At 34.2% G+C, this 13,414-nt stretch overlaps 1 long non-coding RNA gene across 1 annotated transcript; it reads right to left on the reverse strand.

The window, feature by feature from the left end:
* Positions 1-6,750: 6,750 nt before the first annotated feature.
* On the reverse strand, positions 6,751-7,417 carry LOC107784724 (uncharacterized). The gene is made up of 2 exons (XR_012696009.1): positions 7,262-7,417; positions 6,751-7,141 (listed from the first exon to the last, which is right to left on the reverse strand). It is a non-coding gene; the product is annotated as an uncharacterized LOC107784724 (long non-coding RNA).
* Positions 7,418-13,414: the final 5,997 nt, after the last annotated feature.

The following is a 13,414-nucleotide window of genomic DNA, read 5'->3' on the forward strand; positions in this document are numbered from 1 at the left end:
TTATCATAAATAAAGGGGGAAAATCACCATCCAAGGCGACATCAAGTCTAGCCAAATTCAACTCAAAGAAACAAAGGAGTAGTAAATATGCATTGCATACTCTTTATACGTTCACAGTCTTGTTGCTATTAGGCATAGGTAATTTTATTTTGATCAAGACAAGAATCTAACAATCCAAATAATTCATACCACTAGGCTTATAAATGAAAAGTATAATTATTGTGATGCGGGCAAAGTTAATATTTCAACGTTAGGATGAATTACAAAAACTTGGCTAAGCATGATATGATCAGTAATAGTTTTCACACAAAATCCTGTATATAACCAAAGAGTTAACAACCCAAATTGAAACATATTACCTAGTTATTGCAATTGGCAGCACCGCAAACTTTTTTAACTTCGATGAGAAAATCAAATTCAATTTTAGGGTAAAAAATAGAGACTAATTCGTGCTGATAACGTGTTATGAAATATAACTCAAAGTAACAATATGGAACAAGGAAATAAAGTAATTTAGTAAAACATGAACAAGAAATGGAGATAGGGAGAAGGGAGAGATTTTCTTCTTCAATTGTGTGTATTTTCCTATCTATTACAAGACCTTTATATAGGCATAAAAAGTCAAGAAAATATGTCATGGAATATGTCATTGAACATACAAATATGTCATTGAATATGTCATTAAACATTTAAGACGAAGATCATGTAAGAAGAGTAGACATCCACCATAATGTAATATTTATCATAACACAAATTAATTATTTAGACTGTCATTAATATTTTTCTTATTTAGTAATTTGACTGTGAAAAATCCTATTAGCTGGGAGGGCATGGTACATTTTGCATCTACATCATTTTGAAAGTCCAGAGTCTTCAATCTTCAGACAAAAGGCTTCGAAAATCATCAAATTCAAGAAATAGTCCACTTCAAAACTACAAGCAGTGGAATACGATTTGTCTTATACAATTATACTCCCTCCATTCCTTTTTACTAGTCCATTACACTAAAAACAATTTTTTTTTTCTTTTACTGGTCTTCTTTAATAAATCAAGTGAGATTTATTATTTTCTTCCAATATTACTCTTTTCATTAAGTATCCGCACTTTCAAATCGTTGCTTTGTTGATAAAATTTAATTACCATTAATAAGGTTAATATAGTAAAATAAACTCCTAATAGATGATTACTTAAGGGAGTGCTAAGTCAATATTTGAACTAGTAAAAAGAGGAGGAATTTTCAGAAATGACTATTGTTTAGTGGCTATTAACTTTCTATAGCTACCATATACATAATTACTTTCATTAGCTTCCTTTCAGTTTGTTATGATAATGTATTCGATGTACTCGAGCTATTGTATTCATGAATACAATAGCAAAAATCGGCTAAAAATAGGGCAGTCCAGTTGTCAGCCGCTGTATTCATGTGTATACATACCATGTATTCATGAATACAACGTAATAATAGGTCTCTTCAGTTGTTTAATAACGGAAAACTGCTAATTTAACGGGATACACTCCTAATATAAGTCACCTAAATCAATTATAACACACAACATTATTAATCCAATTAATGAGAAGATTTATTAGACGCTAAACACCAAAAAGCAGAGCATTCTTCAGAGTTTCAGTCCCTTTTTTTTTCTAATACAGTTCGAGTTTTTTTCCTGACATTGTTCGATGTATTCAAGTTTATTTTTGTTTTCACAATATTTTATTTATTCCTAATACATGGTATTATGGCTTTATTGAGTATATTTTATTGGTTGTATTCATTGATTTTCTATTTGTATTGAGAGTATCTTACTGTATTTCATTGTATTGTTGTTTTAAATATAGATGGATACAGTTAGGTTGAAAATACATATGAATACAGTTAGATTGAATGCATAACTAATTGATGAATAATATCAAAATGATAGAACTAACAATGTACTTAAAAATATTGTTGTATGAATTCAAATACATATTAATACATCTAAATACAACAGTCAAAATCAGTGTATGCCTTATCGAATACATATAAATACATCTAAATACAAGAAGAGAAAACTATTGTATAAATATGTATGCCTTGTCGAATACATAAAAAGACATCTAAATACAAGAAGAGAAACCATTGTACAAACTAAAGTTCAATGTATACGGACCCGAAAATATAAATACATCTACAATTAGGGTCATTGCGTATTTTTGTTCTCCTTTCGGCTTCAATGGTTGTTGATGAACCTACAAATACATTTCAATTGTTATATGTGAATGGTTTAACCCATTTCCCCAAACCTAATCCTAATTTCATTAGCCGCTGCCACCCTCTCCTCTGTCCTTTCCTCTTCCATGTCAACATTCAAAATCAATTCAGCTATGAACAGACCATGTCCCTTCCACTTTGGGAAAAGATACAACTCATATCAGAAACTTTGATCAAGACATTTTGAAACTCATGTGTAACATAGATGAAATCCAGCAAATCTACTCCAGGGTTTGAGAACAATCTGAGAGAGAACCTGCAAATAAAGGAGAATCGTGGTTCAACAATGGGGAAGACAATGGTGATGTGAGAGAGAGATAGTGTAGAGAGAAATAAGATACTATGTGGTGATTATGGGAAAGAATAAACTGAAAGAATGAGAGAGAAAAAAATATTAGACAACGTATTTAATGGCTAACGGTAGGAAGTGGCCAAAAATACATATTTTGCTATAAAAACTAAAAGGTAGCTATAGAAAATAATATTTTAAAAAGATTTTTATTTATAATAAATAGGGTGTAAAGCTTTTCTATAGGAGGTAAAATTTCCTAAAAAGATAAAGAGGTACTACGGAGTACTCCCTCCGGTCCACTGTAAGTGGATTTTTGGCCTTTTTTGTAGTTCACAATATCTTATTGTTTCAAATATCAAGAAGAAATTAATTTCTTCTTTCCAAGGTTGCTCTTGGAGTAAAGAGCCTAGGAGTCGTTTGTTATATTTCCAATGAGCAAATTAAGGTTAATATGATCAATTTTATTATTAACTAATGTTAAAATATAAATTTCTTAATATGTGTTAAAAAAGTCAAAAAATGAGTTAAAATGGACCGGAGGGAGTACCTTTTTAGCGATAGATAGAGTCACAGAGGCGGATCCAGGAATTTGGGAGGATGGATGCACTATTACGAAGCGGTGGATTTTTTAGGGATTCAATCTTTAGTTCTACTATTGCATCCATTATACTTTTGGAATTATAAGTTCAAATTTAATATTTATATAGTAATTTTCTTACATCTATATCTGTATTCTTTACTCCCTATCGAAAATATTGGGATCAGTTGAATCCATTGACTATATGCTACATCATTCATTGCTACTAGTTTTAATATGCACATTTCGTTTAACCATATAAATTTTATGGTAACAAAAGAATATAGGAATTTCAATGCGTGAAATCATAAAAGAATAAAAGAATAGGAATTTCAAAAAGTGACACGTGACATGTCCATCTCCCGTGGGTGCATAGTTTTAAGAAAGGATAAATACATAAGAAGACCCTTAAACTTGTCCAAATTTTTCATATAGACACTTGAACTATGCCTTGTTCCTATTGAACATTTAATCCAACCTCAAGTGTACCAATTACACTCAATTCAGTAACATGGAACTGTGCGTGTAAGACACATTCTTTAAGAGCGTGAGAGGCCATATTTTCTTTTTAATTTTTTTTTTACGTTCTCCTTCCTCCTACCTCTCCCCTCCTAGATCTCCACCACCATATACCACCACCCTCCGGCATACTTACTTCTTGCCGCGATATACTACCCCTTCTCCTTGCCCTTTTGTTTTCCGTCACTCCTACCACTTCTACCACCACATTCATTCTTTTCCTTTCCTCTTTTCTATGTTCATACCATCGCTGCCGCTGCCACCAACTACAGTTTAATTTAGAGAAATGCTGAAGGTTGGAAGTTTTTTAGACATAATACTAATGACGCACTGAATGTATTTAAATGCAGTACGTTAAAAATGAATTCCAAACATACCGTGAAATATTTAGCAGTGAACATTAAAGGGATGTCATTTCAATAATCCTAAAAGCAAAATCCAAACATAATTTGAATACAAGCTCATTCTTCTACCTCCAGTTTCGCTTCTCCAACAATCACTATCCCTGCTGCTTCTCCAACAATCACTTCCCAGCCGCTGCCATGTAATCCCCAGAAATTTACAACCTTCCACCATCGTATTGTCTTTAATATGTTTCTCGATGTAAAGAGGAAGAAGGAAGAAGACATGCTAAAGTAGTGTTTCCACCGCCGGCCACCATCAGTCAATGTTACTCTTCTTTTTTAATTTTCACACATTGACCGTTTTATTTTCTTCCTTGACGTGTCAATTTTTCATTGGTTTGATCTCCCATGTTATTGGCAAGTGATATTCACGCACTCTAGTTTATTAAGAGTTGTCAAATTTGTGTTCAATTGGTACATATTTCATAGAGATCAAAGTGTTTAATAGGAATAAGGCTTAGTTTGAGTGTCCAAGTGAAAAATTTGGACAAGTTTAAGGGGCCATGTATGTATTCAACCTTTTAAAAAAATAAAATAATTAACATGAGATTTGAACTCATAATTCACTGTCCAGTAATCATTGCATTATATGATACTTTGAGCTTGGGTGTACACACATATATTTAGTATTTTTAAAAAAATATAATATTACTATACATGATTTAGGGAGGGGAGCATGAGTTCACATGCCTCATGGATCCTTCCCTAGATACGCCCCTGGATAGAGATGTTATCCATAGGATTAAAACCGTATGGTTGAAATGAAAAAGTTCTTCTAGGTTATTATGTGACAGAAGGATGCCTACCAAGCTGAAAGATATGTTCTATAGAACAGTGATAAGACCGGCTATGTTATATGGTAGTGAATGTTGGGTTGTTAAAGTTAGCATATTCACAAGAAAAGTGTTCCAAAAAATATTGTGAATTCTAAGAAGGATATGCGTCTCACACAAGATTAAATGAGATTAAAATAATTAAATTCACTAGAAGGTACATGTATCACACATTGATGATAAAATAAGAGAAGATTGTTTAAGATGGTTTGGTTATATCATGTGTTGACCTACAGATACATTGGTCTGTAGGAATAAACTGCAATAGGTAAATGTGTTAAAAGGGGATGAGGTGGACCTAAGTTACATGGAAGAAAATTGTTTCGAAAGATCTATAAATCATTGTAAGCTGCGTAGATTTAGCTAAAGATAAAGTACAATGGAAGAGAAAAATCCATATCGGTGATGCCTACTAATTGAGAATAGGTTTTAGACTTGGTAGATTATTATTATTATTATTATTATTATTATTATTATTATTATTATTATTATTATTATTATTATTATTATTATTATTATTATTATTTGCTAATGACCAATATACTTTTTAATTGCACTTCTAATTTATTTTAGTACTAATGATGATATAAGTTAAGCTGAATGAAAAGAATAAAGATTTTATATCGCCGACCTCAAATTGCTTGGAAATGACACGTTGTTGTTGTTATTATTATAAATCATACATAGACTATTTTGCAAATTATATTATTGAAGTATATATTATTGACATTTATGTTTGTTGATTGTTTATAATCTGATTGAATGAAGAAAATCATATGTTTTTTCAATGATACATATGAAATTTAATAACTTACCTTCTTCACTTTAATAAGACAAAACAATTTTTTCTATGATACCTTGTGAATTACTAACTTGCCTTCTTGACTTTAAGTGTCAAAAGAAAGTAATGTACAAATTTTGAAAACTCAAGTATTCTGATTATGTTCAATATTCTGAATGTGATTATCATGGCAAGTACTTCAATATTAACACCACACCATAACCTATATAAAGAAGTGGCATCTTGATTGGCAAAATTCAAGTTTTCCTCCCATCTATTTACCATGTCTGCGTTTAAGAAATGTTCTTCTCTAAAATTATGTTGCCCTAGCACAACTATTTTCTTTCTGCTTTTCCTCATAGTGGGCTTCACTGGTAGTGACGCCCTTACTGATCGACTAATGATCATGAAAAAAGAAGGTAAAATTATCTTAAATAATGTAGTACCACCGTCTGGGCCATCTCAAGGTGGCAATACGAACCCACCAACTTCAACAAAGAATGGACCACAAATCCTTCGCGAAAGGCATTTTTTGAAGAGTGAAAATCCTCGTTTTGGCCATTAAACCATGGATAGGAAAATTACCAATTTCTTGATCTAGTATTTGTCTTGGCCCTAAGCCTAATAGAAATCAATAAGTGAGGAGTGGTGATTGAATAATCTATTATATTCTCTATGTGATTTTTCACCACAAGGTGTTGTGTTCAATTTTATATCGAAAAATGGTTTCATGCATTCACATGTATCCCATGTATCATTACTTCATTTTGATTGCTGATTGCACAACCTTTATTAATTCTTAGTTTTTATCGTTGTCTAAATTAACTTTGCGAAGGGAGTGGTGAAACTACGAAACGTTTAGGAATCGGAAACAAATTACCAAATCAAATAAAAAAATCAATTTGATTTGGTATTTTGTTTCCAAATGGTTCTAACTCATTCCATCAAGTTAATTTAATTAAGAATGTCATGCTAGTAGTAATAGCTGGGTAATATACCAAAACTGCTCAAAAGAGGGAATAAGTAGATTATAGATAGAATTTGATCGTCTTGTGCAAGTTATATATAAAGATCAATTATGAAGTACGCTAAAAAATCAGCTTAGAACATGAATTAATTATATAAATTGTTGAAGAAAGAAGCTGGAATATGAAAAGAAAACCCGAAACAATACAAAAAAGCTAGATTAAATTGCTTTTTTAATCATACATTAGCTTTACTCTTTATTCGCAAATCAGACAGTGCTGATTTAATTTTGAGTATTTATTTCTTGAGCTTGATAATCCCTTGCTTTATACTTTAGATGGAGGAACCATCAAGGCATATCCATTCACCAACGAACATTTTGTCACAATTGAGGTTAGGGTTGAAAGCAGTAAAAACCTCAGAGGTCACACTGAAATTTTCCATAATGCTGAAGCATGTGTCTCCAATATTTGCACCATAAATCTTACTGCACACTAGAACAGAATTTGTTCCAGTTTCAGCTGCACCCATCAAGAAAATAATATATTATTAAATAAAATTTACTTTTTATATTTAGGGTCATGGGTCTTTTTGGGCATAATTAATACTAGCAAGGTAATATATTTAGGTTTGATACTTACATGAAAGTATTCTACTTTCTGCCACGTAAACGGAGAGAAGGAACAACAAGAACAAAGCTGAAAAGAACGACTGATACTTTGTAGTTGGCTCTTGCCATTTCTGTTGTTTAATTGCACAAAAACCGATTTTCTGTTCGTCCCTATTCCTTTAATCGTTGGATTGGTGGATGAATTTGTTAATGATGCCGTTGCATTTATAGTGGAATTACTTTAGATATTTATCAAAATGAGACAAAAATTGGACGTTGTAATTTCCTTCAATTGACCACACGGTTGCCGACATCGTTGTACACATTACAGTATCTACAACTTGTTATGAAATACATATTTATATGGATGTCCACTAATCAAATATAACTCTCACTACTCTTCTCCATTATGTAGAGAACCTCCATTATTTCTCACCATTATAGTTGTAACTCTCACACTTTCATAATCTTCCCATCATCTTTTCTATGATCTCAAATGTTTAATGCAATATTTATGACATTCTTTTGTATACTTGTTAGAATATTTGATAAAGGCTGAACTATTTGGGCTATTTTTATAACTTAGGTCCATGTCTATATTGAGTCCATTGTTTTGTATTAGTTAGGCCACCGGGTCAGGCCCATTATTTATAAGAGGAGTCCCTCATTTTTGTAACCAGATTGACATTTCTCAATGTAGAAAATATCTGCTTTCTCCCGAACCTTCTCTCAACCTATGAACCCTAGTTTACATTTTGTCAATCTCTCTATAAATTTCGATAATTTTCATGGTATCAGAGCATAGATTCTGGTAGATCGTATCATTAGCTTCCGATCGATGTTAACCTCTTCAGTTTTCATCGAGTTTTTTTTCGTTTGGACTGCATTCACGGTGGATTATGGTTTTGTTTGGTTTTTGTTGGATGATTTCTTCTCATTATCGTCTGTCTCTGCTGGATTTTACTATTTCTCTGGATATTTGACTGTACTTGGCTGATTTGCTCATCTGATTCGAGCTAGGGTTTTCTCGTCGGTGTTTAGCTGAGCCGCCAGAAGTTCGATCACAAGGATGTTCTCTTTTCGGTTGCAAAATAGGGGGTACACCAGTTCTCTCTTCATATTTCATAAATTTGTTTGTTGAATTGCTGACTGTTTCTTATTGATATATTTTCTCTCAATGACGAATGATAATCCTGCAATTACACATTCTTCTTCCTCTACTGCATCTCGTACTATATTTTACGAAGATGATTTTACACATCCATGTCATCCATTATATGTACATCCATTAGATGTGTTGGGAACCTCTTTGGTCTCTAGTCCATTTGATAGAAGCTTGCTATGGCAGCTGGAAGGAGAAACATCTTGGTTGCTCTCTCCATTCATAATAAATTTGATTTTATCAATGGCACCTCTACAAAGCCACTTCCAGGATCTCCTCTGGCACGTCAATGGCAACGGTGTAATGATCTTGTAGTGTCATAGTGGGTTAATTCTTTGTCAAAAGAAATATTTCGTAGCATAGAATACTCTGAATATGCTAAAGATATTTGGTGTGAATTGGAGGAGAGATACAGTAAGGCTGATAGGGCCAGAGTTTTTGAGCTAAATAAAGAATTAGCACATATCTCTCAAGGGTCTTTATACATAGCTTCTTACTTTAATAAAATCAAATAACTATGAGATGAAATAGCTTCTTATAAGGTTAGAGTTTGTAATTGTGGGGGTAAGGCTGCTGAAGATGAAGAGTAGAAGGTTTATCAGTTCCTTATGGGTCTGAATGATACCTACATGCAAACTCGCAGCAACATTTTAAAGATGAAACTCCTTCCGTCTGTTGGGAATGTGTACAACATCTTATTATATGATGGTAAGCATAGACAGGTGTCTTCTGCCTCCCAATTCTCCACAGTCTGTTTCATTCAATGTTGGGACTTCTAAGCCATCATTTCCTTCCAAGGTTTCTTTTGAGGCTCCCAAGTCTTCTCTCATCTGCAAATATTGCAAGAAACCTAGGCATTCTATAGACAAATGCTATAAATTACATGGATATCCTCCCAATTTCAAGTTCAACAAAGGACCTCCCCCTCACAGAACTACTGCACATGTTGAGCTTGAATCTTCTGGTGGCTCTTCTGTGCCTTGTGGTTCTGATGGTCCTGTTGAGAAGGAGTAGTCCTCTGTGATACCTGGTCTTACCAAGGATCAATACTCTCAGGTGATGATCTAATTACAACAATCCCAAATCTATGCTTCCCCACATTTTCCACCTCTCTTTGCTTTTGCTAACTTTTCTGGTAAGATTATGCCTTATGAGGGTGTTTCTTATAGAGCTTGTATGTTGTCTAGTATGAATGGAATTGTTTGGATAATAGATTTTGGAGCTACTGATCAAATGACTTCCATCAGGAGTTTACTTTTTGATATAATCACTCTTCTTATTCTTTATCTTGTGTCTCTTCCAAATGGGTATAAAGTAAAGGTTACCAATATTGGTTCTTTAGCTTTATTTCCTGATTTAATTCTTCATAATATTCTTTACATCCCTAGTTTTAAACATAATCTCATATCTGTTCACAAGCTTTTGTCTCATTGTGATAATGTTGTACAGTTTACCAAGTCTGCTTGCACTTTCTAGGGCCCCTCAATGAGGAAGCCAGTGGTGCTTGGTAGACTGGACAATGGACTTTACAAGCTGTTCCAACATGTCACTTCTCCTGTTGAATCTGTTAATGTCAATTCTTATTCTTCTATTGCTTTTTCTCTACATGTAGTGTCTAATAATGCTGCTATTGACAATTCATCTGTAAATACCATAGTTGATTCAAATAAAATGAATAAATCTGATATTGTTTGGCATTATAGACTTGAACATATTTCCTTTTTCAAAATGAAACTTATTTCTGGTCTTGATTGTAGACTATCCTCCAAACAGTCTTTCATATGTCCCATTTGCCCCTTAGCAAGACAAACTGGGCTCCCTTTTCCTGATAGTTCTATTCAGTTCACTCACCCTTTTCAGTTTGTACATATAGATACTTGGGGTCCCTACTCTACTCTCACTCATTCTGGTTCTAAATACTTTCTTACTACAATAGATGACTATACTAGGGCTACCTGGACACATTTGATGGGAGCAAAGAGCAATGCTTTTGATTTGTTAAAACCATTCATCTTTATGGTTGAAACACAGTTTCAAACTAAAGTACAGACTGTGAGAAGTGATAATGTTTTAGAGTTAGGCTCCAGTTCCTCTGGTTCTCTTTTCTTCTCTGAAAAAGGGGATCATTCATCCAACTTCTTGTCCTCATATCCCTCAACAAAATGATGTAGTTGAAAGGAAACATAGACATTTGTTAGAGACTGCCAGGGCTCTTTTATTTCAATCTCACCTTCCTATTAAATTTTGGGGTGATTGTCTTCTTACTGCTACTTACGTGATAAATAGATTTCCTTCACCACTTCTCAAACACAAGAGTCCCTATGAGTTACTATATTCTCGTCTCAGATCCTTTGGCTGCCTTTGCTACTCAACTGTGCTCAAACCTCATAGAGACAAGTTTCATCCTAGGTCTATCCCATGTGTGTTTATTGGCTATGCATTTGCCAAAAAAGGTTATAAATTTTACAGTTTGTCCACTAAATCATTTTTTGTCTCCAGAGATGTGACTTTTCATAAGCACGTCTTTCCTTTCTCAAAATCTTTTGTTCCCTCATCTCTTGGCATACCTTCTTCTTTGTTCCTAGTCACTTTTCTGATGATTCGTATTCTCCCCTATCTCCTCATGTTCCTGTTTCTTCTCCCCAGTCCTCTCCCATCTCTACTCCTCATTCTCCTTCCTCAGGTTCCCCTGATTTCATTTTCTCTCCTTTCTCTAGCTCCTCTTCCCATTCTGTTCTTCCTTAATCTCCTTCTCAAATTACAAGATCTAGTAGGCCTCATACTATTCCTGCTTATTTTTAGGATTATGTATGTCCTACCCTTCCTCCTTCTGCATCTCTCCCTGCTCCTTCTAGTTCTGAGTCTGTTTCCTTCAATGCCACCACTATATAGCTCCACAACCCTGAGCCTTACACTTACTCTCAGGTTGCTGCTATCCCTGAGTGGTAGGATGCTATGAGAAAGGAGTTTGAGGCTATGGAGGCTAATAGAACTTGGGATATTATTGATTTACCCCCGGTAAAAAGCCTATAGCCTGCAAATGGGTATACAAAGTAAAATATAGAGCTGATGGGAGTCTGGAAATATATAAAGCCAGGTTGGTAGTTAGGGGTGATACCTAGGTTGAGGGGGTTGATTTTCATGAAATATTTTCTCCTGTTGTTAAAATGTCCACTGTGAAATCTTTAATTATTGTTGCTGTCAAGCAACACTGGCCTCTAATTCAACTTAATGTTAATAATGCATTCTTACATAGGGATCTTGATGATGAGGTTTTTATGAAGGTACCTCCTGTATTATCTGTTCCTCCTTCTTGTTCTTCTCATTTTCCTTTGGTTTGCAAGCTACTTAAGTCCCTCTATGATTTGAGATAGGCTTCCAGACAATGGTATGCTAAATTATTTCAGGCCTTTTGTTCTAGAGGATATTCTCATTCTTTAAATGATCACTCCCTATTTACTAGGGGTTCTAGGACTTCTTTGGTCATTTTACCTGTGTATGTGGATGATATCATCCTTATTGGGACTGATTTGTCTGAGATTTCTTTCGTAAAAGGCTTTATGTATGAACAGTTTAGAATTTAGGACCTTGGTTCTCTTAAGAGGTTCTTTATTCTGATTTTGGGGTTCTTCTTCATCAAAAGAAGTTTGTTCATTACTTATTGGATTTTTTGCTTCTTCTGCTGTCGTTTGTCTTCTTGCTCTTAATGAGAAACTGAAGGTTTCGTTGGTGAGCCTTTTACCAAGACTGAAGAGTATAGGTGCTTGGTAGGTAAGTTAAAACTCTTGACCCGTACAAGGCCTGATATTAGCTTTGTCGTTCAGCATCTCAACCAGTTCTTGCAGACTCCTTGTGTTCCCCATATACAGGCTGCTTTACACTTGTTGAGTTATTTGAAGGACACTTCTGATTTTGGACTTTTCTTCAGTAATTCACCTGATCTTTCCTTGATGGTATACTGTGATAGTGATTGGGCTTCTTGTGCTGATAGTAAAAGATCTGTGACTGGTTTCTGTGTTTTCCTTGGGGATTGTTTGGTGAGCTAGAAATCCAAAAAGCAGCCTATGGTCTCTCTTTCCTCTGCTGAAGCTGAGTATAGGGCCATGAGTAAAGCTGCAGCTGAGGTCACTTGGCTTTCCAGGTTATTATCAGATTTTCGTCTTCCTTCTTCTTCTCCCATCCCTTTGTATTGTGACAATCAGGCAGCTTTGCACATTGCCCGCAACCCAGTATTTCATGAGAAGAGTAAACATATAGGCTGGACTGTCATTTCTTCAGAGAAAAAATTGGTGATGAGCTGATCAGCTAGGGTCATGTCTCCAGTAATGCTCAAGTTGCTGATATTCTTACCAAGGCCCTTCCAAAGCCTGCTCATCATTTTCATCTTCGCAAGTTGGGGGGTTTTATCACCCTCCAACTTGAGGGGGGCTGTTAGAATATTAGATAAAGGCTAAACTATTTGGTCCATTCTTGTAACTTAGGTCCATATCTATATTGAGTCCATTGTTTTGTATTAGTTGGGCCACCGGGTTAGGCCCATTATTTATAAGAGGAGTCCCTCATTTTTGGAACCAGATTGACATTTCTCAACGTAGAAAATATCTGCTTTCTCTCGAACCTTCTCTCAACCTAAGAACCCTATTTTACATTTTGTCAATCTCTCTGTAAATCTCGATACTTAACATACTTCGATGTAATACTATAAATAAAGAATGAGAAATAATATTGCACACACTTGAAAAGAATTGGAAAACACTTGATGAAATAAAAAACTTCTCTCTTTCCTCTTTTTATCTCTTGTCTATTTTCTTGGTTTATATTGTTACTTTGAGCTCAGTTTCTTAATACAACCATGTGCTCTTGTCCATTTTTCTTTTCTTGGTTGTTCTTTTTCATTTTACATAGATAATAATATCGAAATCTTAGTCCAATAACTGGTCAATATAATCGTTGAAATTCGATAAGAATAATTTTCATGATACACGAAACAAAATATTGCACTTTGCGTGTCGTATATGCTTT

The sequence above is a fragment of the Nicotiana tabacum genome, chromosome 10 (assembly GCF_000715075.1).
Source record: "Nicotiana tabacum cultivar K326 chromosome 10, ASM71507v2, whole genome shotgun sequence".
NCBI lineage: Eukaryota > Viridiplantae > Streptophyta > Magnoliopsida > Solanales > Solanaceae > Nicotiana > Nicotiana tabacum.